At 39.6% G+C, this 24,519-nt stretch overlaps 1 long non-coding RNA gene across 1 annotated transcript; it reads left to right on the top strand.

The window, feature by feature from the left end:
- Position 1: 1 nt before the first annotated feature.
- Positions 2–24,049, top strand: LOC120541730. The gene is made up of 5 exons (XR_005636066.1): positions 2–81; positions 2,165–2,223; positions 13,370–13,530; positions 22,426–22,506; positions 23,238–24,049. It is a non-coding gene; the product is annotated as an uncharacterized LOC120541730 (long non-coding RNA).
- The last annotated feature ends 470 nt before the right edge of the window (positions 24,050–24,519 follow it).

Raw genomic sequence — 24,519 nt, 5'->3', positions numbered from 1 at the left:
ATAGGTTGTTACTCAGTCACGGACACCATGGAAACGCAGGCGCAGATGTAAGAAATGAGGGAAAAGTGCTGCGTCACCGAGGTATCTATCTATCTATCTATCTATCTATCTATCTATCTATCTATCTATCTATCCCAATGTTACAAGTATATAGTTTAACAATATATTTAATTAATTTAATTATTAATAGAGCGTTTTAATAGACTGTCCATGGCACTAGTTATTATTGCTTTTGCTACTGGCGTGTTTAAATCAGTGTCCATGTGATACTGTCTGCTACCTTTGGTAATTAATGATTCACGTTCATACCAGACTTTCCATTTAGCTACAATATGTTATTTTCTGATTATTTTTATACAGTGCACTTATTTTTACAAACATTTACATTTTTGAAAATATAAAAATAAAACACAAAATATAATTATGTATGTGTCTACATTGATTATGTAAAGAGCTGCAACCCTGGATTGATGTCCCGACCAGGATGGATGGTGTTTCTGTTCCCAGATGGGTGCCTAGTAGCCATAACAAAATTAATATTTTCAGGCTCCTGCCACACAGATGGACAGGAATCCTGCCAATTAAATTAGTGTGGCCGTAAGGGGGGCATCTCGGGATGCCAAACCCTCGACACAACTACACAAACACCACTTCCAAATTCAAAAAACCTTTTATTTATAATAATACCTTTACAGGTTTTCAGCGACCCAACTATTCTATTTCCTTCCCTCAGTCTTCCCTTCCTCCATTCTCTTCAGACAAGTGTTGCCCTCTTTCCTCTGACTTTAAATAAGAGTGAGACTCAGCTGTCATACCACATGCACTTCAGATCAGGTCATCCACCTGAAGCTTGGGCCAACCAGTACTTGGATGGGAGACCATCTAGGAAAAGCTTAGGTTGTTGCTGGAAGAGGTGTTGATGAGTCCAGTAGGGGGTACTTATCCTGTGATCTGAGTGTGGATCCCAGTGCAGTGATGGGGACACTGTGCTATTAAAATGGCACCATCCTTCAACTGAGGTCCTGAGTCTCTGTGGACATAAAATATCCCTAGGCATCCTTCGTAAAGAATAGAGTGTATCCAGATGTCCACGGCCTAGCCATTCTAACCACCTAATCATCCCTTGCCTCTAATTGGTATCTCTCTCATCACTTCACCACCTAACAACTAATGTGTGGTGACCATACTGGCATAAAAATGGCTGCCATTGCATCATCCAGGTGGATTCTACACATTAGTGGTGGTTAAAGTGGCTCCCCTGTCACTGAATTGCTTTGAATACTGGGAACTGTACCACATAGTACATCAGAGGAGAATACAGTCTTGGAAGGCTGTCTGCCCCGGTCCATCCATTTTATAGTCCCTTACAGTAACAGAAACACCAACCACCCTGGTCAAGAAATCAGCCCAGGATTGGCTCCCATTACATAGATAGATGTGGTTGAAGGATAGATTTGAAAGGCACTATATAGCAGTGAGTGTGAGTCTTGGGCCTATCCCAGCACCTGGATGGAGTGCCACTTTGTTGCAGAGCCTACCCAAACTCAGATGGGCCTAATTATAATTGCTAAATAACCTATCACAAGTTATTTTAGGACTGTGGAAAGAATATTGGACCCCTCAAAAGAATATCCAAACAGACAAACTACACACAGGCAGTTGCAGGGGCAGCATTTGAATCAATGACCCAACTGTGCACTTGGCCTGCATTAATATGCCTATTTATGAATTGGTGTCCTACCTAAGGTTGCTTTCTTCCCCCAGGTCCTGCCCAGAAATGCTTTTCTTCCTGTTACACTTTAAAGAAAAAAAGCTTTTTTTAAAAAAAAAATTAAAAAATGGAGGGACGGAAAATAAAGAGTCAGTGCTGCAAAGGTAGTAAATGGAATCTGTTACAAGCATAATCTGCACACACTGAAGTGACATGTTTATGTTTTAATGAAATCGATTAAGCAAAGGGTTCATTAATTATTTACAAATTTGCTTTTTCCTTTATTTCCATTTTAGTTCAATTGACAATGGCATTACATTTAAACTTTACACAGTTTATATATTTTAATTTGTATTTCAGGCTTATTAATAACTGGAATTTTAAATAAAAAAATGTTAAAGTATTTTGTGTAGTTTGGACTATAGTGGAAGTAATCTTTCGATTTACTGCCAGTGTATCACATCCTGGACTGCTGAAGCGGATTTGTCAAAGTCGGCCGCTGCTGCTTCAAGGTGAGTGGACTAATCGCCATAGTAACCACCGGCTGGGTCAATTCTCTTTCATGTTACAGTCGCTTAAAAAAGAGTGTAATGGAAATTTAAAATACTATAGTGGTTATTCTTGTTACTCAGAAAGAATTCCGTTTTTTTACTATTACAGAACAGTATAACTGCCTTATAATCAATACAGTAAAAATTTACTTGACTTTGTAACCATTTAATTTTTAAGTATCTACTTTTTCAGTCCAACGGTTGGATCATATTCTAGCATTAGCTTGGAATATTAATGCATTTCCATTAAGTTCTTACCAAAAGTGAACTTTTTCTTTTTCTCCTGTTCTGAATCGTTCTGTTGAGCAAGCAACGCAGTTTATTACGCAATTAAATTAGACAAAACATAGGGTACTGCTTGAGGCCTGATATTAGCAAACATCTAGTTTTAATTATTCATCCATCAATTTTCTTACCCACTTATCCAGTTGTTTATTATTTTGATGTACAATAACAGTGTTCAATATATTAATCTTTTATTGTAGTGAGCAAGTAATGGTAGATAATCAGGAAAAAAAAATCTTCTTTATCTGAATAGTTTAGTTCACCTTAGTATCAGTTCAGCACTGTTACAAGGACTGAGATGAATTTTTATCCCAATTGTAGAACAAACCACAGGAGGCGCTAAATGGGAATCTAGTCTGTGAGTTTATTAAATTTTAGAAAAAAGGTTTTAACTCCATTTTGACAAAATTGTATTTTTTCAATTTCTTTCATTCTTGGATAGAATGTGTACTGAGGTTGTCTCAAGTGTCCCTAGCTTTTTATCCATCTATCCATTTTCTAAACCCATTTTTCCAGAGCAGGGTCATGGGGAAGCTGAAGACTATCTAAGTTAAGAGAATCCAAGAAAGAGAGCAGTCATTACATTTAAAGATATTATGAGGGTAAATTAACAAGGAATGACAATTTGAAAATGACATGGTAGAAGCTGACACAATGCAACACATTCATGATGGCTTATGGGTAATTGGAACATGTATAGCACAGCGCTCTGCCATTACTCTAATTGAAGCCAAGGTCAAATGAACATGGGCACTCCGCTGTGAGATTTCACCATCTTTATATATAATACACTACCATGGTCGTCCATTTGTCTGTCCAGGGTATTAAATCACCTGCAGCTCGCAAACCGTTTGAAATATTACCTGAAATTTGGTACACATGTACTACGTGACATCTACTAGCCACTTTTGGGGTGATGATTGACCTCCAAGGTTATTTCTCTTTTTATTTTTATTTTTTTTTTATTGTAGAATCAACTCTTGGCAGCAGCCAGCATTCTCATCCCTACCACCTTCGCCGCCACTTCTTCTACCTCTTCCTATCTTAAATCATTCTTTAGGCAGATTGAAGACTTAAATGCCAGCTTAAGTGAAAATTAAGGAAAACGTTTTAAGTAATTGCAACACAAACACTGACTTAATCAGTTTTAACACAAAAAGATGCCGATGGAAGAAGAGAAGAAGCTCAAGAGCAGCAAGCACATCAACCTCTGAGCAGATGAATGGTAAACAAACAGAGAAAGAGGATGAAAACTATGAGTGCTCAAGTCAAGTGTATTTACTGCATGTTATCGTGCAGTGTGTTATTACTGGTTGTTGAATAATTTGCCATAGTGAGATTTCTTTGAACATAGAGAACTAAATCTGGTGAAATACACCAATGGATGTTGGCTCATTACGTAAATCAACGCAGCAATGAAAAGTTGACAAATTTGTAGAAAGGTTTGAAATGGGAAGAACCGAGGAAGTTTGATCTGATTGACCATCAACATTACATACACAAGCCCACATTGACATAGTAAATTCCTTCATCAGAGAAGTCCAACAGTGCGTTATTCACTGTTGCTGCATTTTTGGATATCAGCTTCAGATTTACACATGTCATAGTGTGTGATGACTTGGGGTACCATAAACTTTGTGCAAGATGGATAACTAAACAGCTTACTGATGTGCACAAGCCAACATCCTTCAGTGAATTTCAGCAGGCTTCACACCCTCTGCCCAAAGAAATATCACTACAGTGCATTGTTCATTATTGATGCAATCCTGCAGCGGGGTGTCCATGTTCATTTGACCTTGGCTTCAACTAGACTAACAGCAGAGTGCTGTGCTGTGTGTGTTCAAACTGCCATTAGCCATCGTAAATGTGTTGCATTGTGTCAGCTTTTATTCATTGCAGTTACCACATATTTTTCAAATTGTCTTTACAATTTTTTACCCTGGTGCTTGTACATACAAACTGTAACAATTTGACCTAGGTAGCTGTTTTTTGCTCCCATCCCAAACTAACAAGAAACTAACAAGGTGCCAGTTTATTGCAGACCCTATTCTGAAAAAAATACTTCCACAATCATTGCGGGTTAGTTTGGAATCACCTAAGATTTCAAATTTTTAAATGTAAGCAGGAATACGGTAACTGTAGAAAAACTCCATTACTGTGTGAGTTTTTTTGGGAATAGCTGTAAGAAAATGCATGCAGTCATTAAGTGAATGTGCCTGGGTACATCATTAGAGTTAAGGATGCTGGATCGGCAAGGGAGAAGTACTTACTATTTGATCACCATGTCAGCAGATACAAGTGATGTAGATACTTGGTTCAATATACACCTTAGACCAAATAATGACAGTCTTTCCTTAATGATTCTGGTTTAAAGCTCTCAGATAATGGAAGAGAAGGCCACACGTGGTTATTTCAAATTGTAATTACCGGTACTACTCTCAATGCCTTGCCATCAGTGTCAAAAAGTGAAATTGTTATGAGAGATGTGCATCTTAAAGGATTTTTATTGTAAATTTGTATGCCTGACATGGCATTTTATTAAGAACTCTTTATACTTTGGAGAAACAAACATAACATTAACAGCAACAGTACAGAGCAGGAACTTTTATAAAATTCTTCAAGGTGTTCTTTCTGCTTTTCGAAATTTTCCAGACTTTATATCACCTGAAATTGCAGAAGGGGTTCATTTTTGATCCAGGTCACTGATGTTTAAAGAATGACCTTTTTGGTGTATCTAAATAAATCAAAAAGACATTAATTTGGAATGCACTATTGTTAAATTTAGAAAAGTGTTGTGTATTAAAGTATACAAAAAGTGTGCTGTTTATCTCTTTTTGTTCATTGCTTTTAAACATGCATGAATATTAATTTCAGTAATCATCAGGGGCCTCATGTATAAATGGTGAGTATGCACAAAAATGTTGCATATGAATGTTTCCACTCTCAGATCGTGATAAATAAAACCTAAACTTGCTGGAAAGCCATGCACATTTCCACAGTAGCTCATACCATGTCGTACGCAAGTTCTCTGCTCGGTTTTGCAAACTGGCAGCACCCAGCGTCAAAGCAGTGCTACTGTTCCTGTGTGGTTACCCTTTCTTTTTTAGAACCACATTCCTGATGCAGCTTTAAAAATACACTGAAACTAACTGCATATTGTTTATTAGTTTAAGGCATCTAATTGTAATTAACCTGTAACAATATAATGGTCCAGGAAATAGACAAAGTATTCCAAATACCATAGCAGCTTTAGCATTGTTACTCTCACTGCACCTTCTTTTTCTTCTTTCAGCTGCTCCCGTTAGGAGTTGCTACAGCAGATCATCTTTTTCCATACTACTCTCACTGCACCACTCGGAGTATCTATATCACAGATCTACAGAAGCTGATTGGAAAGAGAATTATCAGGATACAGCATCAAGCACACGCTCCCACATGGCAAACGCTTCAAGGCCTTTCCTGTGCGGACATCGCGGTTCAGAAACAGTTTCATCCCAAAAACTCTAAACACACTCAATCAGTCCATCAAGTGCTCCTTGTAGAACTGTTTGTACTTATAAGTACAATTACCTCACTGTAAATTTGCACTACAGTTATAATATTGCACAACCTGAGCCACTTTATAAAGCGCGTATTTACGTATGAAGACAATATCATTTTTAAGATGAAATGCAACAAAATATGTTTATTATATTATACAGATAAAACTTTAACTTTATTTAAATAATCTATATGGTTAATAATTAAACATGTGAGGACACGGTGTTGCAGCGCTAGCAAGGAACTGGCGCTCCATTCACGGATTGTTCCTGCCTCACACTGTATTCTTTCTGGGGCTGGAGTGACACTGGATAGATAGATGAACAGAATAATTAAACATGTACTACAAAGATATTTCAATGTTCCTTAAAAGTTTTGAAGAATCGATGTTCTAAGCTTACAGGTGGCTTAACGTCTATTACAGAGCTGATTGTGTGGCAATTGGGTATTTGGAGAAAGAAAAGTAAGGACAGGAATTGGGGGTTAGTACGTTTGAAAGAGACAGTACTTCTACAATAAAGTATTTCATCGATGGTCGCGCATGTGTGACGATGTGGGTTCGACTCAAATGCTCCCATCTGCTGTTCGGGAGCCCTTGGACCCAACACTGTCGGTAATGTTACCGATGAGCTAGACAGTGAGGCAATAACAATGGAGCAAGGGGATGGTGTATAAAAGTGCAAAAGTGCTTTTATTTATAATCCAACAAAACAACAAAAACAAAGTGTTCAATTAAAGTGTAGTGCTTCAATGTCTTGATTAAATAAATAATCCATAAAAGAAATGTTGAGGTTTAAAAATTAAAATAGAAAAAAAAAAACTCCTTAAATACGAGGTTAAAAACAACGCTGGAAGCAGTCCTTTAAAATAATGACAGTCCCGGTGCTTCTTCTACACTAGTGTCCCATTTGGGCCCTGTAGCAGGCGAGACGTTCTCTCTGCAGCTGTCCTTTCTTTCCTCAACGCAGGTCTGGAGGCCTCCCAATCCTGGCTTCATCCCAGGCCCGAGACCTGGAGTCCTTGATAACCATGACGCTCACACCAAGGACTTTTCCACCAAGCCTCCCGACTCCCGCTGCTGTCCCGGCCTTATGCAGGCAGTCGCCCTTTACTGGTCACTCCTGCTACTGGATCACTCAGCGGGAGCGACCACTACTACAACTCCTGGGTGTTGGCCTAACACCCAGTCTTCCATACAGCTTCCTGCGAGCATTCACTCGCTCGCTCGCTCACCCTCACTGTCTCTCTCTCTCTCCTACGTCCTGCTTTCTCCAGCCACCTCTGTCTTTCTTTCTTTCGTTTTTCTTCATTCCTCTTTTCCTAGCCGACTCGCGCTTCTATATATTGAGAGGGCATAGTAGCTGCAGCACATCAGCAGCCTCAGGAGCGATCAAGGATGTGCACTTAGGTGAGAAACGCCCACACCGCAGATTGCCCAGAGATCCGCTACAGCCACCATGCCCCCTCGCTAAGCTGCGAACGCGGTGATTATTTAAAAAATCTGGCCTTTGCTGAGAGAGCTGTGGGCCCATAACACCACAGCATGGCACAGCAAGCATCTTGCATGAGACATGAACAATCACTGCGCCATCGTGTTCCCATGTTTAATAACATGCTTTAAGTCCTATCATCATGAAAATTATATCACGTATACATCTCAATATTTTAATTATTCAAAGAGCTGTAATATTACGAATGTAATGGATTTTGTGTCCTATCAGAGGAAGAGAAAGCCCAGAAGCACATAGTGAATCACACACATAGAGCACATAGAAGATCAAATACAAAACAAAGCATTTAACGTGCTACTTTAGTTACAATGGGATTTGAGAAACTAGTAAATTAAACAATTTTAAGATGAAGTTTATGATGTTCTACTTTAATGACAAATAAACTATGCGATTTAAGTGGAAATTTCGAGATTAAAATGAACATTTCGTGCTTTTTTTCCCCACTGTTTGCCTATTTTTTTTCTCTGTACCCTATTAAGCTTTCATATGACACTCGGACGGTGGGCTATGACTCGTCTTTTCACGGCGACTTTGATATCTGACAACTTCTTTTTTATTTCTGGCACTGTGCGACTTTGTGAACTTGAGCTTTCAAGTTTCTCTGACACTCTGTGTCACTCGATCAACTTTCTTTTGTTTTTTATACCACTGTTTAAACCAACAAATAGTACGTTTTTCCTTGCCTCCACTTGGTATTCGCTGAAATTCTTCTATTTTCCCCCGTGCTTTTGCCATTGTCTTTTCAGTAGTCAAAGCTTAAGGGCTATTTATATTGATTTGCATATTAAAAGAGGCGTAATTCTGGGAGAAGACGAGGCGGGACAGCAGGCGCATGCACATGCGTTACTTTTTTACGCTGACCGGGATTTATGCAGCGGAAGAACGTGGAAGTTGGAGTTTGCACAGATTTATGCATCTGGATTTTTTTGTGCATACGAACATTTCCGCTTTTATGCTTACACCATGTTATAGTGTGAGTTCTACACACAGCGTTATGCATGAGGCCACAGGTGTTTTTATTATATGATGTGCTACAATCTTATTTACTTTCTCTTTGCACTTATTGATAGTACGATATGCTTTATGTAATAATTATATACCTTTTATCCTGCATTTGTGCCTGGAGATCACCTTCAAGGCCTGACTGAGGTAAGCAATACCACTCCTTGGTGAAAGGGGGCGTTCTTTTTCCCAGAGTTAAGAGAAGACACCCAGTGAGGATGTCAAGTCCCATCCATGACTTCCAGAGTAAGCCCCGCCTCTTCTAGACTCAGTGCTATATATTTGAACTGCCAGCTGGGAAATGGCATGTTTTGACACCTGGACTTACACAGCGACAGAACTCCAGTGCAAAGCTGATATTGTGTTCTTGTGCAGCTACTATGGGCTATTGTAGCCAGCATTTCTTTTGTGCCCCAGAGCACACATTATTTTTGCTGAAGCCTATGGTTTTAACAGGGTTTTTAACCGTATTGGTGTCCTGACTTATTCCAGAGTGGTTCATGTCCTCTGTCACACGATTACAGTCTTGTAAATGAGAATTGGAATGCCGAAAAATTACCCTTCTCAAATGAGACTTGAGATTGGTGGTTGTGCATATTTACTGTCAAATTCTAAGATAAGATCACTTACTGTTATCTTTAAAAGTTTGGAAGAGAAATACTTATTGGTCTTGCTTAAAAAAACAAATTCATCCATCCACGAATTTCCTAAACCGATTTAGGCAGGGTTGTAAAGAAACAGGAGCCTATTCCAGCAAACATTAAGTGCCAGCCCAGTGTAGGGTGAACACAGACACAGAACACATTGCATTGACCATCCACCCAACCTGTTTGTGTTAGGACTGTGGGAGGAAGCTGAAGCACCCAGAGGAAACCCACACAGACACGTGGAGAGCATGCAAATCTCATTCAGTAAGCACCCAAATCATGAAGTCTGGTTTTCTTGTTGTGAGACACAGTGCTACCACTTTGCCACTGTGCTGCCCCATATACCTCTTTATATTGTCACAATTTGCTTATATTAGTTAAACTGAAAGTATGGTATTGTACTGTTCATTTAAAAATGATTGCATGATCAATTTATCAAAGCCCTATTATTCATGGATATCTTACCGCATGCCTGTTCTGTTTACTGCAACTTATTTATTTAAGTAATGCTAGAAAAAGTTTGGCTGGCAATCCTGTGAACGTTTTTCTGGCAGATGATTCTATAAAGTTACATGGCTTGAGAGCAGGGAGTGTTCTGCCAAGCAGCACACATCTACATCTTATTATTATGCCGGTCAAGCACACTGTACTCAAAAGTAGAAGTTTCACTAATTCTAAATACAAAGCAAATCTGTGAAGTGTCGAAAACAACATCTCAAAAGCAACTATTCACGAGCTGTTTCTCTGTCTTAGATACAAGGAAAAACATACTTGTTTTTTATGACCTTGTCTTAAAAAAAATAAAAATGCAGATCATTCAGAGCCCAAATAATTTGGGTATTTCCATCCAAAATTCTATTGACATTTTTTTTTCAGAACGCATGGGCACAATTGTAGGGACTTTGTTTCCCAAAATAATGGGAAGAAGGCAAACATTCATCCATCCAAAAATCCATTCATCTTCCAAACCTGTTGCTAACAGGAGACAAAACAATGTGAAAGTGTTGGGGCACCACCCTGGTGGTCCCATATAAATCAAAGAAGACACCAATGAATAACTCTAAACAAGTTGCGGATAACGTCTTTTCAGAGAGGAGCTCAGAACCAAACTGTCTCAAAATGGCTGACCTCCCAGTCATATGGGTTCCAGGTAGGAAGGGAAGGTTCCAGGAGGCCGGATAAGTGAAATTCTGCAGAGGGAGGAAGAGAGAAGGCAATAGCACACAGTGCCAGTCCCTGGTTCAAAGGGTAATTTCTATCACCAGAGCCCTTAAGCTGTCTCCCATACGCACGCATTTGACACCATTTATTCTGCTCAGGTTGTGGGGCAGCTGAAGTCCTTCCCAACAAGCATCAAGCACAAGGCAGGAGCAATCCATGGACATGGTGCCAGTACACTGCAGGACAACCACACACACACACACAGGTGAGTTTAGCAGTACCAATTCACTAAACCTGCATGTCTTTGGACTGTGGGAGGAAAGAAGGCTGAAATAGAAAATAAAACATTCCTAAACCTGCTGAATCCAGTTCAAGGTAATGATGTGTGGTAGCACTGTCCTGACAGCGCTGGGTGCAAGACGGTTTATCACACCGCAGATTAGCTGGACTTGCTTAACATACACTCCACTTGGAATATGGGAGGAAAACCAAAAAAAAGGAGGAAAACCCAGACAGGACAGAAGGGACATGCAGACTCCACATGGACAATGACCAGGTTTGGGACTCATACTCAGGATACTGGATTGATGGTTAGTGCCACGCAACATGCCATCCCCATCCTACACCACCGGTCAAATGTTTTAGATCAACTTAGCATTTCCAGTTTGTCTTTTAACTTTATCACCTTAATCAGTTGACATGCAATGACTGACCTAAAATGGTGAAAAAGTAAGCAGCAAACTGCCAGAGGTTTAAATTTTAAGTTTAGGTTAGCAAAAACTAGACAAAAAAGGGGATATATCAGAATATTTCAAATGGGCCTTCTTCAGGGAACAACTAATAGGTTACAACCTACAGATGTTCTGCAGTAACTAAAATAAATTAAGCCTTGCAAGATGAAGCAAACAATTTGCACAGGTGTCCTAACTTCTGATAATTACTTCTGTCTGTCTTAAAGCAGAGTTGGAAGACACTGTGTTACTGCACCCTCTGAAGTACTACTTGAACAATAGTCAAGTGATAATGGCAAGAAAATGGCATTTAACAAATGAAATGAGATAGAGCATTATTACCCTTAGATGTGTAGGTTGTGCATTTAGAGATACTGCAAAAAAATAAAATAAATAAAATTGTCAGTGAGTACGGTCGTGTCCTACACAATCCAAAGGCAACTGGATCCTGGAGGAATGTCTGATAGGAAGAGATCTAGCAGAGCAAAAGTCACAAGTTTCTGAGGGTCGCCAGCAAGCTTGATAGGCACCTCACAGCACAACAGCTTCAAGCACAGCTTAACATTGGTTGAGAAAAACACGTCTCAGTTTCTGCTGTGAAGAGGAGACTTTGTGCTGCAGGTTTGAAGGTTTGACAGGACAAGTGGCAGTAAGAAAGTCATTCCTTAAAGAACAAAATAGGGCCTTGAAATACGGGACTAAGGACTACTGTAGACTCAACATGTATATAAATATGGAGTCATTATTATCACATGTACAGTGGAGGTAATGTAATTATGTTACCTCAAAACCTTTTTTTCCTTATATTTTGTGTCACAGATATATCTTGTGTGTATGGAGTTTAAATGTTCTCATGGTGTCTGTGTGGGTTTCCTCCACTTACTCCGGTTTCCTCTCACAGTCCAAAGACATGTAGGTTAGGTGGACTGTGGTTGCTCAATTGACCCTAGTGTATGTAAGTGTGCACATGTGCAGTGTGTTTTTGCACTGGGATGGACTGACACCTTCTCCAGGGGTTGTTTCTGCCTTACATCCTGCACTTGATGGGTTAGGCTTTATGGATTCTCGAGGTGCACACTTGTAGGATGACATGGCAGTTGTAGTTCCAAAAGGCAGCGCTTCTTGGGGTCCATCAGGAGGTGATGCAGAAAGAGGAGTCCTTATTTTTAAGCAGATTCTGCCAGACCCTGAAATAATGCCTGAATGCAATATGGTAGCACTTGGACTTACGTTCGGGTCAGTCATAAAAGAACCCTTTCAACCTCAACTGTCTGAGTCAGAGTTGGGCTGCAGAGGGTGATGCTCACCTGGAGGTGTGGAAAATGGGGAAAGAGCGATATATTATCTGTGGTTGTGGAGTTAGATCTTGTTCACTTCTGAAGGTACTGTGTTCAATAAAGAAATCTTTTGTTTGAACCCGAGACTGTATTTGGTGTTTTGATGTCTGGAATTTGGGGCTCAGTGGTGCCCCCTATCAATAAAAAATACATTCAGTTACTATTACCATCCATCCATCTTCCAACCCGCTGAATCCGAACACAGGGGTCTGCTTGAGCCAATCCCAACCAACACAGGGCAGGAACTAATCCCGGGCAAGGTGCCAATCCACCACAGGACACACACAAACACACCAAGCGCACACTAGAGCCAATTTAGAATCGCCAATCCACCTAACCTGCATGTCTTTGGACTGTGGGAGGAAACCAGAGTGCTCGGAGGAAACCCATGCAGACACGGGAAAACATGCAAACTCCATGCAGGGAGGACCCGGGAAATGAACCCAGGTCTCCTTACTGCTAGGCAGCAGCACTACCACTGCTCCACCGTGCCACCCTTTAATAACACCTTCATTATAAAAGTAGTATTCCATTTAAAAAACTCAATATTGTACATACGTTTCATATCACAAAGGGCACAAAGAACATAAAAGATACTTCTCATTAAATATTTAGTCTTCTTTCACATATATTTTACACATACTGTATTATGGAATTATGTCTGTCATGCACTTGTAACTATTAAAGAGGCACCTTCAGCTCTGCCCTCATGTAGTAGACAGTGATTGAATCACAATATTTGAGTTCCTCGATTACAGCAGCAAATGCATGTTAGTGTGCAAAGAACCTTTTTTGCCTGATCTATAATTTAAATGATAAATAGCGCTTCATTTTAGAAGTGAAGATGTGTTAAAATGACTTTTGCCTATAAAAGAAATTTTACATCTTTACAGATGAACAGCATTCATTTCATCCATAAGAACACTATTGTGGGTTCAACTGATGACTCCTTGAGGACAATCATTACTCGAACTAGGCAGGTCAACATTTCATTTGTCTGTGTATTCCCAATATCAGAGCAAGTCTCAATGACTGTGATGAATCCAGCGCAAAGGTAAGCATTTCTAGAATATCAAGTACAGAAAACAAAAAGTAAATTAAAAAAAAAAAATTCAAAACTTTCTTTTAGATTTTAATGTGTATCTCCCAACCTCTGTTTTAAAATAAATTAACTGATTTTGTTTGTTGCTTTCAAAACATGTGATGGGGCATTTTTGTCACTTGAATACATTGAAGGAAACAATTTTGGAGCTCAATACATTTTAAATTATCCTACTTATTATCAGGGTGGAGTGTTAGGTCTGAGGCTAGGGATCTGCACCAGCAATCAGAAGGTTGCTAGTTGGAATCCCCTAAATACCAGAAGTGACTCTACTCTGTTGGGTACTTGAGCAAGGCCCTTAACCTGCAAATACTTCGTCCTGAGCATGATGTTAATCTGCATCCATTCAGGTCCTCCAACTTAACTTGGTGGTTGGTAGCAGGATTGGCACTCCAGCCACCATAAAAGACTGCATACTATGTTCCAGTGTGGTGCTGAGGTGTCACCCACCGCACTCGGGTCCCAGTTCAGGTGGTTCATCATGTGGTGGGTGTGGCAACAAGTTATCTCCCTCTCTCTACTTATTATTAGCATTTACTCACATTGAATTGTGTCATTCTGATACTGTGCAAGAGTTTAGATAAATGTACTGTGCGACAGATTGGGGGTGCTATTGCTCCCTTGAACCCTTATTCAAGACACCAGACACCAGATAAAAGTTTAAAAATTGACTTTATTTATCTTCCACAGTGCACAAAGCACCCTCTCCTCCACTATACTCATTAAATTACAAATCACAAATCATAAATTCACCACTCCCAGACGCGTTGCCACCCTTCCACCCAGCTCAGCTCGCCATCTGGGAGCTCCCACAGTCCTTTTATACTCTCTGACCCGGAAGTGTTCCCAATCCCGAGTCCATGTGATTCTTTATCACTTTCGGGTCAGGTACAAGTCCTTTTCTTCACCCCGGAAGTATGTCACTTCTGTTGTCGCTCTTCCTATGATGCACTTCCGGGTTGTAGGGCACACATGATTCTTTGCTCCCCCCTGCAGCTCCCTCTTGCGGCCCCTGTGGTATCCAGCAGGGCTGTGGATGAAAACTACATTGTCCATGATGCCCTGCTGGTCTTCGGGGCACATCCATACTGCAGGGAGGGCTCCATCTGGCGGTCTGGGGGTATTGGCCGGGATGACAAGCCGGCCAAAGACCACAACTGTAAATTTCAAAGTAGCAATTGTTCTCAAATGGCTGAGCTTTAAATTAATAGTGGAAGCCACTGTAACATTTTTTTTTAAATATTTTAACTTCAAGATTAATTTAAAGGAACGTTTTTTTCTTATTATTCCAGAATGTTTGCTTTTTTGTTCATGTTACATTTCAGACTTTAATATAGCTTTAAAACATTATTTTATATTGAGCTTTTTTATTCTCTCTCCTGTTGTACATCTTGTCATTAGGTATCATACTGTATAGGTTAAAAAAGTTATTCCTCTTAAATTTTTAGTATGTCCTATGAGGAACTGCCAGGAGGTGTTGGTCACTGCCAGGTGTCTCTGATTGCCTTCCATGATGTCCAGTTGCATCAGCCTTTCACTGGCGGGGTAATAGATATTGAGCTGAATGAGAAAGTATATATTTCCACCAGTGTGTTTGGAGATGATGAAACAAAGTTTGCCAGGATGCTGGACTCCGGCTGGGCAACTCCAGAAGCGGACCCTGGGGGTGAAGTTCACTGGGATCTCATTGAATATCAGTATTTTTTTAAATGATGTTTTCAAGCTATCTTTGAGCTATTTCAATTTTGCATCAGAGAAAAAAAACTCTTAGTTTCTCGCTCACAGTGTTCACAGTGAGGACACAGTTTGCCTATAAAAAGAAAATGTTATCATGATGACTATTTTGTTTAGTCTATACCCTGATGTTCTTAACATTCTTAAGAATGGGTTATGTGCCCAGCAGTGACAAGAGATATTACCTACTGAATACTAAATGGTAGGACACAATTGAATTTCCCAGATGCTACCCAAGCCATGGGGCTTTTCACAGCAAGCTATGTCTTGTAGAATAAACAGACGTTTTTCTCCAAGAGCCTGTCATATTGCCAAGCTCCTCACCCTATGGTAGAGAGCTCAGTAGTCCTCTGGAGAAACCTCATTTACCCACACATACTTTTGACTAGCTAAAGGCTGTGACCATAGGTGAGGATGGTAAACTGATTGGTAAATTGAATGATTATCCCCCAATTCACAATCACAGTCAGGTAAATCATCTGCGGAATAGCTGCCTGTGCACGTATTTTTTGGTCAATCTCATGGTCTTCTCTACCATGACGTGTGAACAAGTCATCCATTATTCTCCTTAAAGCAGCTGCTCACTTCTTACCTGAAGAAAATAAGCTACTAATTGTGGTGAGTTCACTGCAGATCACAGTGTGAAGACAAAAAACATCAAGTCTAAGTAAAAAAACATAGAATCATTATATAGGAGCACCATCGCAGACAGTTGTGTATGGGCTAGCAAAATAGAGAGACAATATCAAAAATTCTGAAAGACAGAAAGTGCATTATAGAAAGCAATGTTTTTTTCCCAGTTCATAATAAAGAGTTCTGTTTTGTTTAAACCTTTATAATGAACTGTAGGAAACCTAAGGTTGTCTGGCCTCATAGTGCAAATGAACTGAAATCATTAACCAATCATTAACTCTCAGAACTCCAGAAGAATCTAAAATTGAGTAAAAGCGGAGGCTATTTATGCCCCAGAAACATTAAACAGTCAGAGGTGTAAGCTTTGGGAATTTCTTTTAGCATTCGGAGAGTAACAGCATTGGAAGAAAATTCTACCAAAGTCCAAAAAAAAAGCCACTTGGTCCTGAAAGTAACAGACGTAATAACACAGAATGTCAGATATCCAATCACACTGTTATGAAATGGCTGGCTCAAGAGGCACAGATGTAACCAAAGACTTCTGTTTCTGTCCTGGAGAGGAAGAAAACTACATAGCAGGATACAAATAAATTTTCAAGACAAGTAAACTAGTTTCTCATAACTGGTATGAGTGTTGTTAGTTCTGTGGAAGAAAGAAGTGCAAGAACACCAAGGACAGCCTAGGGGACTGTCACCAGGTGACAGCAGAAGCAATCTGGAAGAGGAGTTTGGAAATGAAATCCACCTGACAGAGGCCTGTCAAGAAGTAACCAATTTGGAGCTGTATTATCTATTATTTATTTATTATATTATATATTTATTGAATATATTTACTATATATATCTAGATTGCACAATACCATACAGTGCATCAATGTTCATATTGCTTACTATATGTTATACTAGCAACATACCTGCGCATCGCAACGGCGAAGTACTGCCTTAAAATTTTTATTAAGAAGAAAATTAAACCTTTTTAAACTGAGGGAAAATATACCAATAATTATTTGTTAAGGATCTCTTTGTATAACACATTGTCATTTCGGCCCTGCGGTTGTAATATGACCTAGCTGTGCACTGAGCTTACTCTTGAGCATGAAACGTACAGTTGGCCATGTAAAAAGTAACCTTGTTTCAAATCTCACAGCTTGGATTGCTGCTGTCATAATCAGTTTGAGTTTCATGGTTTGTTTCAATTACAACAGTATTTGCAGGACTTACTGTATGTTGAAGTGACATTCGGTATCTGTCAAGCGTTGTAAGCATACAACCGGTTTCATCGATAACTTCACATCCAGCTTTTGAGAGTTTAAACATTCATAAACATGAAAGTGTCCACTACTGAAATCATCACCTGTGAATCTAAGATGTTTAAGAGGCATTGGCGGTTGTCCAAAGGTGTAAAATATTTGGCTATTTCAGTACACTTGAAAGCGACAACCGAACAATTCAGTGGCAGCCATGAACTCACATGCAGAACCATAGGTGAAGGGCTTAAGCATTCCACTCTTATGGTGCTCCTGTGTAGTATAGTTATCTCCTGTACTGTCATCAGTCCACACCTTGAACCTGTCCCAGTCATTCAATACATGACACAATGTTCCTCCGGATATCAAGAGTGAGCCTGATATGGCCGTGCAATATGTAACAAAGAGAATGGAAAAGGCAGGTGCCATCTCTGGACATGGAAACCACTCGGTAAGTGACGGTTCTATGATCGATGGTGATTTCCTCGATAGACATGTTAATAGGGGTATGGTTGGAACGATAAAAGAAATGGGTACCTGAACAATGTAAAGGAAGTCTAAAATACCTACACAATAACTATAATCGTAATAAACGAACAATAAAACAGCGAAGAAGCCGTGGATTAAATAAAAAGGATGTAGTTATGAGCAGGGAGATGTGAATCCCGTGGCGAAGCAAGAAAGGGAATCTTAAGACTGGAGCGACGGACGGCCTTATATAGGCAGGCAACCAACAGCGTGGAAGGCATTGGGATGGGGGACCCAACGCCGCCTCACACGGTGACCGAGCTGCAGGCTATGGACGTATATATGTACGTAAGTAGGATTCAGTTAGCGTTGGGAACCCAAATACCAAATTTCTTGAAGATGGGCCCATAAGTAACAAATACCGTTAGAAAGTTCAATATGGCGGCCAACAGTGGCGTCATACCACCGAAATAAGTACATACCATGGGTTCGGTTAGCGCAGGGAAGCCGCCTACCAAATTTCGTGAAGATAGGGCCATAAATAAGAAAGTTCAACGTTGTTGACCATTATGACCATTACGAGTAGAATTTCAAAATGAAACCTGCTTAACTTTTGTAAGTAAGCTGTAAGAAATGAGCCTACCAAATTTCAGCCTTCTACCTACACGGGAAGTTGGAGAATTAGTGACGCTGGAAAGTTCAATATGGTGGCCGACAGTGGCGTCATACCACCGAAATAAGTACTGTGGGCTTGTGCCTCCTCCAGACCGCGAGGGGGCGTCCGTCCTGGTTATGTTGGGGGCCTCGGGTACAGGGCTTGGAAGCCCAGCCCTGTAGGGACCTGTGGCCACTGCCAGGCGGCGCCCAGGTGCCTGAGGAACCCTGGAGCCCAGCACTTCCGCCACACCAGGAAGTGCTGGGGGGAAGAGAACAGGAGACACCCGGACAGCTTCCGGGTGCACAGCCGGCACTTCCGCCACACAGGGGTGTGTCCAAAGGGGAGTGCCGGGAAGCAGCTGGAGCCCATCCGGGTTCCCATTTAAGGGGCCAAGAGAAAGGCACAGTGACGGAGAGGCCTGGACTTTGGGGAATCGGTGCAAGAGGCACTAGGGTTTGTGCTTTGTAAATAATTCGTGTAAATAAACGTGTGTTGGGTGAACTATGTTGTCCGTCTGCCTGTGTCCGGGTCCCAGTTCACAGTACGTACATCGGTTTCGGTTAAGCGCAGGGAAGCCGCCTACCAAATTTCGTGAAGATGGGGTCAGCCTTCTACCTACATGGGAAGTTGGAGAATTAGTGACGCTGGAAAGTTCAATATGGCGGCCGACAGTGGCATCAAATCACAGAAATAAGTACGTACATCAATTACAGTTAGCGCAGGGAAGCCGCCTACCAAATTTTGTCAAGATGGGGCCATAAATAAGAAAGTTCAACATGGCGGACGTTGTCGACCGTTATGACCGTTACGTGTAGAATTTTGAAATGAAACCTGCTTAACTTTTGTAAGTATGCTATAAGGAATAATGCTGCCAAATTTCAGCCTTCTACCTACACGGGAAGTTGGAGAATTAGTGATGAGTGAGTTAGTCAGTCAGTCAGTGAGGGCTTTGCCTTTTATTAGTATACAGTAGATTGCTGCTACTTCTTTGTCTTGTCTTTGCACAATGTCTTGTCTTGTTTATGTTTTAATTTTAATTTATAATTTTTAATTTTTATTTGCACTTCATGTTATTACACTGTGGACCCTGAGCTTCGCAATTTGACCATCTGTAAACTTGTCCAGTAGAATCTCTGGTCACGAACGTTTCCGAACACGTACAAATCGGGCTACGATTAAAAAGTTTGCCTCTGTTCACGACCACACGCTCTGGTAGCAAACAAAAACACTGGCGGCCAGTTTCCTATGCGCGTTCGTAAGCGCCAATGATTTCCTATTCTCCGTTTTCCATTTTCTTTTGTTTGCGTATACAGGGCCTAACAAAGCAGCTGATGTTGCAAAAGGAGTTAAAATGTTAACCAAGCAGAGGCCTCAAGTGCTGGAAGAGGTGGAAAAACTGTTGCTAGTGTGGTTGAACGAGAAGCACCTTGCAGGGGATACCGTAAGCGAGGCGATCATATGCGAGAAAGTCAGGAAGATTCATGGCAATTTGCTGAAAAAAAATCCTTCTTCGAGTGGCGAACGTGAGGAATTTAAAGCCAGAAAAGAATGGTTTGAAAAGTTTTTCAAGAGAAGTGGCATCTAATTTTTTTTCCCTGTGCTTAAAACTCATAAATAGTTTACAGCAAGCGGTTCATAAGGATCTAGCACGAACTCTTAAATGTTAGTTTTCTCTGTTGTTCAAGGTTTTCTCAGTGTTATTCAATGTTTTTACATTTAGTTTACTATTACACTGTGCATTGTATGGTATAATTAACTATTGTTGTGCTAAAAAATATATATATTTACATACAGTTCGTATGGTCTGGAATAGATTAATTGTATTTACATACAATCTTATGGGGAAATTACGTTCGGGTCGCAATCAAATCAGGTCGCGTCCAGAGTTTTGGAACGAATTACCAGAGGTACCACTGTATATGATTGAGATGACAATAAAGTTTGCTTAAGTTAAATATTTGTGTTTAGCTGTAGATTTTTTTTCTAATGTAATCAACTTTTAGTTTCTTTTGACATAGTCACATGTGATGAAGACTACTGTTATATTCCACAAATGTCCAAAGTCCCATGACAATTCAGTACAGATAATCCAAGATAGCATCTTTACAGTCAGCTGCTTCTCTTTCAATACGTTCCAGTTCAGATTTCATCCTCCTCTATGTTCACTGCAAAATTCACCTCTGTAACTTCATATCTCCATCTGTACAGTGGTAAGAGACTCTACACATGATATTTTGTTATTTGTTAAATTTATTTATTAGTTTTTGCAAGATGAAGAAGTACTTTTTTCCTTTAACCTTTAGGCTTTAATACAGAATCAACTATCCATTTTTCATGTTTTTTAATCCGCTATTTCATCAGTTGAAATGAGGCTCCTTGTTAGACAGGCAGTGTGATGAAATAGCTACGGCATTGATCTATAAACCACAAGGCTGTTGGTGTCATCTGTGCCACTGATTATTTTATGAGTAGGTCACTCAATCTGCTTATTGTCACAAATACATGTTGAGAAGTTATATTATACTAGGCTGACCCGCCTTTTAAGGCGACCGAATTTTAAGTTGACCACTTCTTAAGGCAATTCAATATGTAGATCAATTTAATATCTTATACAAACTCATTAATTTGGTTATATTGCATTTGAGCGGTATTACTTTAATACTCATAGTTTCTGTTATTTTTGTGATGAAATGTAAACTTTTTTTCTATATTGAGGTTGCCCTTTTGAACCCCCCTGATATTTACTACGCGGTGAGGCATTTGTACTCCATCAACATTAATTATTTCCAGAGACATAATTTTGTCTATTTTTCCAGCGTATCGTGCACAAAAGCAAGGGAACGATGGGAGCACCAGAACTCTGCTCACATCGCGTCGCTTCGTACCGCAAGTAGTAAGTCTGTGATAAGCGGAATACCACTCATGGGACGGACGGACAATCCCGACCAGTTTTATATAGTAAGAAAGAAGAAGAAGATATCGCACAGCCTGGAGTAGAAAATCATCTTTTACCTGGAAAAACGAAACTACAAATCCCATCGTGCATTGCAAAATGGACGGGGCATGTGTGAAACTCCGCGCCTGCGTAGCACTCATGGGACGGAAGGACAATCCCGACCGCTTTTATATAGAAGGATCTTTGTCCTGTAAGTAAGTAAGTAAAGTAAATCATCATAGGTAGAGATATTGGGGTTGCTCGGTGGTACAGTGAGGAAACTAGAGTTCACATCGCAGGTCCTCATTGCATAGAGTTTGCATGTTCTCCCCCACTGCTTATTCCTTCTGGTGCTTCAGTTTCCTCCCACGGATCAAAGTCACATATGTTAGGCAGAGTGGAAACACAAAAGTGACCCATGTGGGTGTGTTCACCCATCAATGGACTGGCACCCTGTGTATGTGTGTTCATTCTGTAATGCCATATACTTACTGGGATAGACTCTAGGAGATGTGACCCTGCTCGGGATTAAACACACTTAGGAAAATGTATGGTATGGTAAAGGATTCTTACAAATATAAAACAATAATAATATGCAGCTACTAAGGAATCTTACAAACATGCAAAAATAAAATGATGCAGCTACTGTATTTAGAAATATATGACGAAGCCCTAATATCTTAATGGATATGAAAAGAACAGCAAAAAAAAATAAATGTAAGGGATATCAAACGTGCGAAAACTGTCCCAGGTTTTATGCATTCATATTGTCTTTTAACTTACTGCTGATCCAGACCACGATTGAGTATAGCTAAAGCTAACAATGGCCACAAGGTAGAACCCATCCTATAACAGAATAATCTTAAATATACCTGCCCAGACAGCCTTATCAACAAAATTTATAGATGGCTAATGATTTGAAAGCATACATTTGATTTCAATGAAAATAAGTTCTTGAAGAAAATCCACGTGAACACAGGAAGGCCATGCCTAAGCCACACAGAAGAGAGATACATTTTGTCCCAGACACTGCATGAGCACCAGTGCTACCCAAAGTGTTAATTATAAAACACTGTCAGGGAATTTTTATAAATGTAATCAATTACTCCTTTTCTAGACACACTTACACCTGTAAGTATACTGACTCTTTGTTTTTCTTATCATGCCTTTCAGACCTGCCCCAGAAGATCTCTGTACAGAGCTGCGAGATCAATACACTCAACCAGACCAGTAACATACTGATTTCAAATGCAGGTAGTTATGAGCAAATCTTGTGCTAAAAATGCATAACGGAAATACAAATGTAGTGCCACACTCTCTGTTTTATCCATTGAACTTGTGTAACATCCAATTTCAAGAAAATAATGTCAACGTGGAAAGCTATACTAAATGCCAAGCCACACTCTGAGAGAACATTTTTTGATTCTTATTTCTGGATTCCTTAAATTCTCTTATTCTAAATTAAACATTTGTCTCAACTAGATTAGATCAGATTAGATTAGAAACATTTTATTAATCCCATGGGGAAAGTCAGTCTGAAACTGAGGATATATTGACATGAAAAGATCACGACGGTAAAATGTACAGTGTTCAGGGGCAGATCTGCTAAGAAAATAATTAACATTCATCTTGAGAGCCCCTAATCCCAGAGGACCTCAGAAGTGGCTTTAATTTTAATATACCCATAATTTGAAAAAAAAATCATTCACACCAGTGACTTTGATATGTGAGATAATCCAGTACAGTAATTTTACTCAAAATCTGAGATGTAGTGGTTGAATCTGTAAAAGATTTGTGGTGATCTGTCATGGAACAACCGTATTAAAGAAGAAAACAGTGGTTACCCAGACCTCGATGCTCATTTTGATGGAACCCCTGTAGCAGTTCAAGCTTCAGGGTTCCAAAAATGTAGGTCATCCACTGGCTGTGTTCACTGTTAAATCTTTTTATCCATTTTGAATTAAATCTTTTTATATTCATTTTAGGTATGAGAGAAATCATAAGCCCTGAAATGAGACTTCAATTCAATTGCTCATCAGAAGCATTCAGGTTAATGTCAAGAAAAGTCGCTACCAGAAGAACACACAGTGCATCTTCCAAAATGATTAAGATCTCTTAATAAAGTACTTCAGGTGGCTGCACGTTTTTGTGAACTATAATAAAGCTTGAATTTTTTTGGGACATTGATTTTGACATTAACTCCATTAAAATGACTCTTTTTATTGAAACTGTAACTATATATTTAAACACGTTTTGATGGAAAATCCAGTCTATACTATCATCACTTACAACACCTGTAAGAGTACATTATGCAGCCACTTTTAGTTTCCTGCTCATTTATCAAATTATGAAGTAGAAAATGGAGAAGACACAAAGTACTAAAATTATTTTGTACATTCCATGTTTTCAAAACACAAACAGTGCCTTGGTTCAGTATTTTCAATTTGCTTGTATAATTATGTACCGGTAAAGATCTAAAGTTGTGTCCTTCATGACTTGTATATAAAGACATAATGACTGGACCTTATGTATGAATACAAAATGAACCTAATCATTACAGTCTGGAAAAACAAAGATTCCTGCTAAACAAGTGTATGCATTCCAATAAGGCTGAAGTGTCTCTGTTATGGTAGTCTACCAAATTGCTTGAGTCAGTGAATCATATAATTGTAAAGTCAGCCTGCTGTAGCTCAATCAGTCGATCCTCTGCTTTCATCTTTTCATTTCATACTTGAGAAGTAAGTATTTATCCTTTAGAATAAAGCTACTTATTAGCTGTTTGATACAAATAAACACCTTGTCCAACCAATCAAAAACTTGAAAATATTCTTGGGTAAAATTGTGCAATGCATGCATTACAAAAGGACTGTTCACTTTTTACAATACTGTAGCCATGTTAACACAGTTAATCCAAATCTAGATTGCAGGGAGCCGCAGCCTAACCTGATAGCACTGGATACAAGGCAGGAAACAGACTATAAACAAGAAACAAGAACATAACAAATTTGACAAACGAGAGGAGACAATTCAGTCCATCAAGTCAGTCTGACACAATTGTTTTCTTGTGTTATCCTTTGACCCTTGATGCCACGTTACTAATCTCTCAGAAGAGAAAATGATGATGTTTACCCTAAAATCCAATATATCCATTTTAGCCAGCATTAGTATTATTGCAAAGTTTGTAAGACTTAGAAGGAATGCTTATTGGATTCATAAATTCCTGCTCGACATTGCAATTGGGACAGTAAAAGTGTATTTCTTTACACA

Source organism: Polypterus senegalus, chromosome 12 (assembly GCF_016835505.1).
Source record: "Polypterus senegalus isolate Bchr_013 chromosome 12, ASM1683550v1, whole genome shotgun sequence".
In the NCBI taxonomy this organism is placed as follows: domain Eukaryota; kingdom Metazoa; phylum Chordata; class Cladistia; order Polypteriformes; family Polypteridae; genus Polypterus; species Polypterus senegalus.
This window is presented reverse-complemented; position numbering and strand designations above follow the sequence as displayed.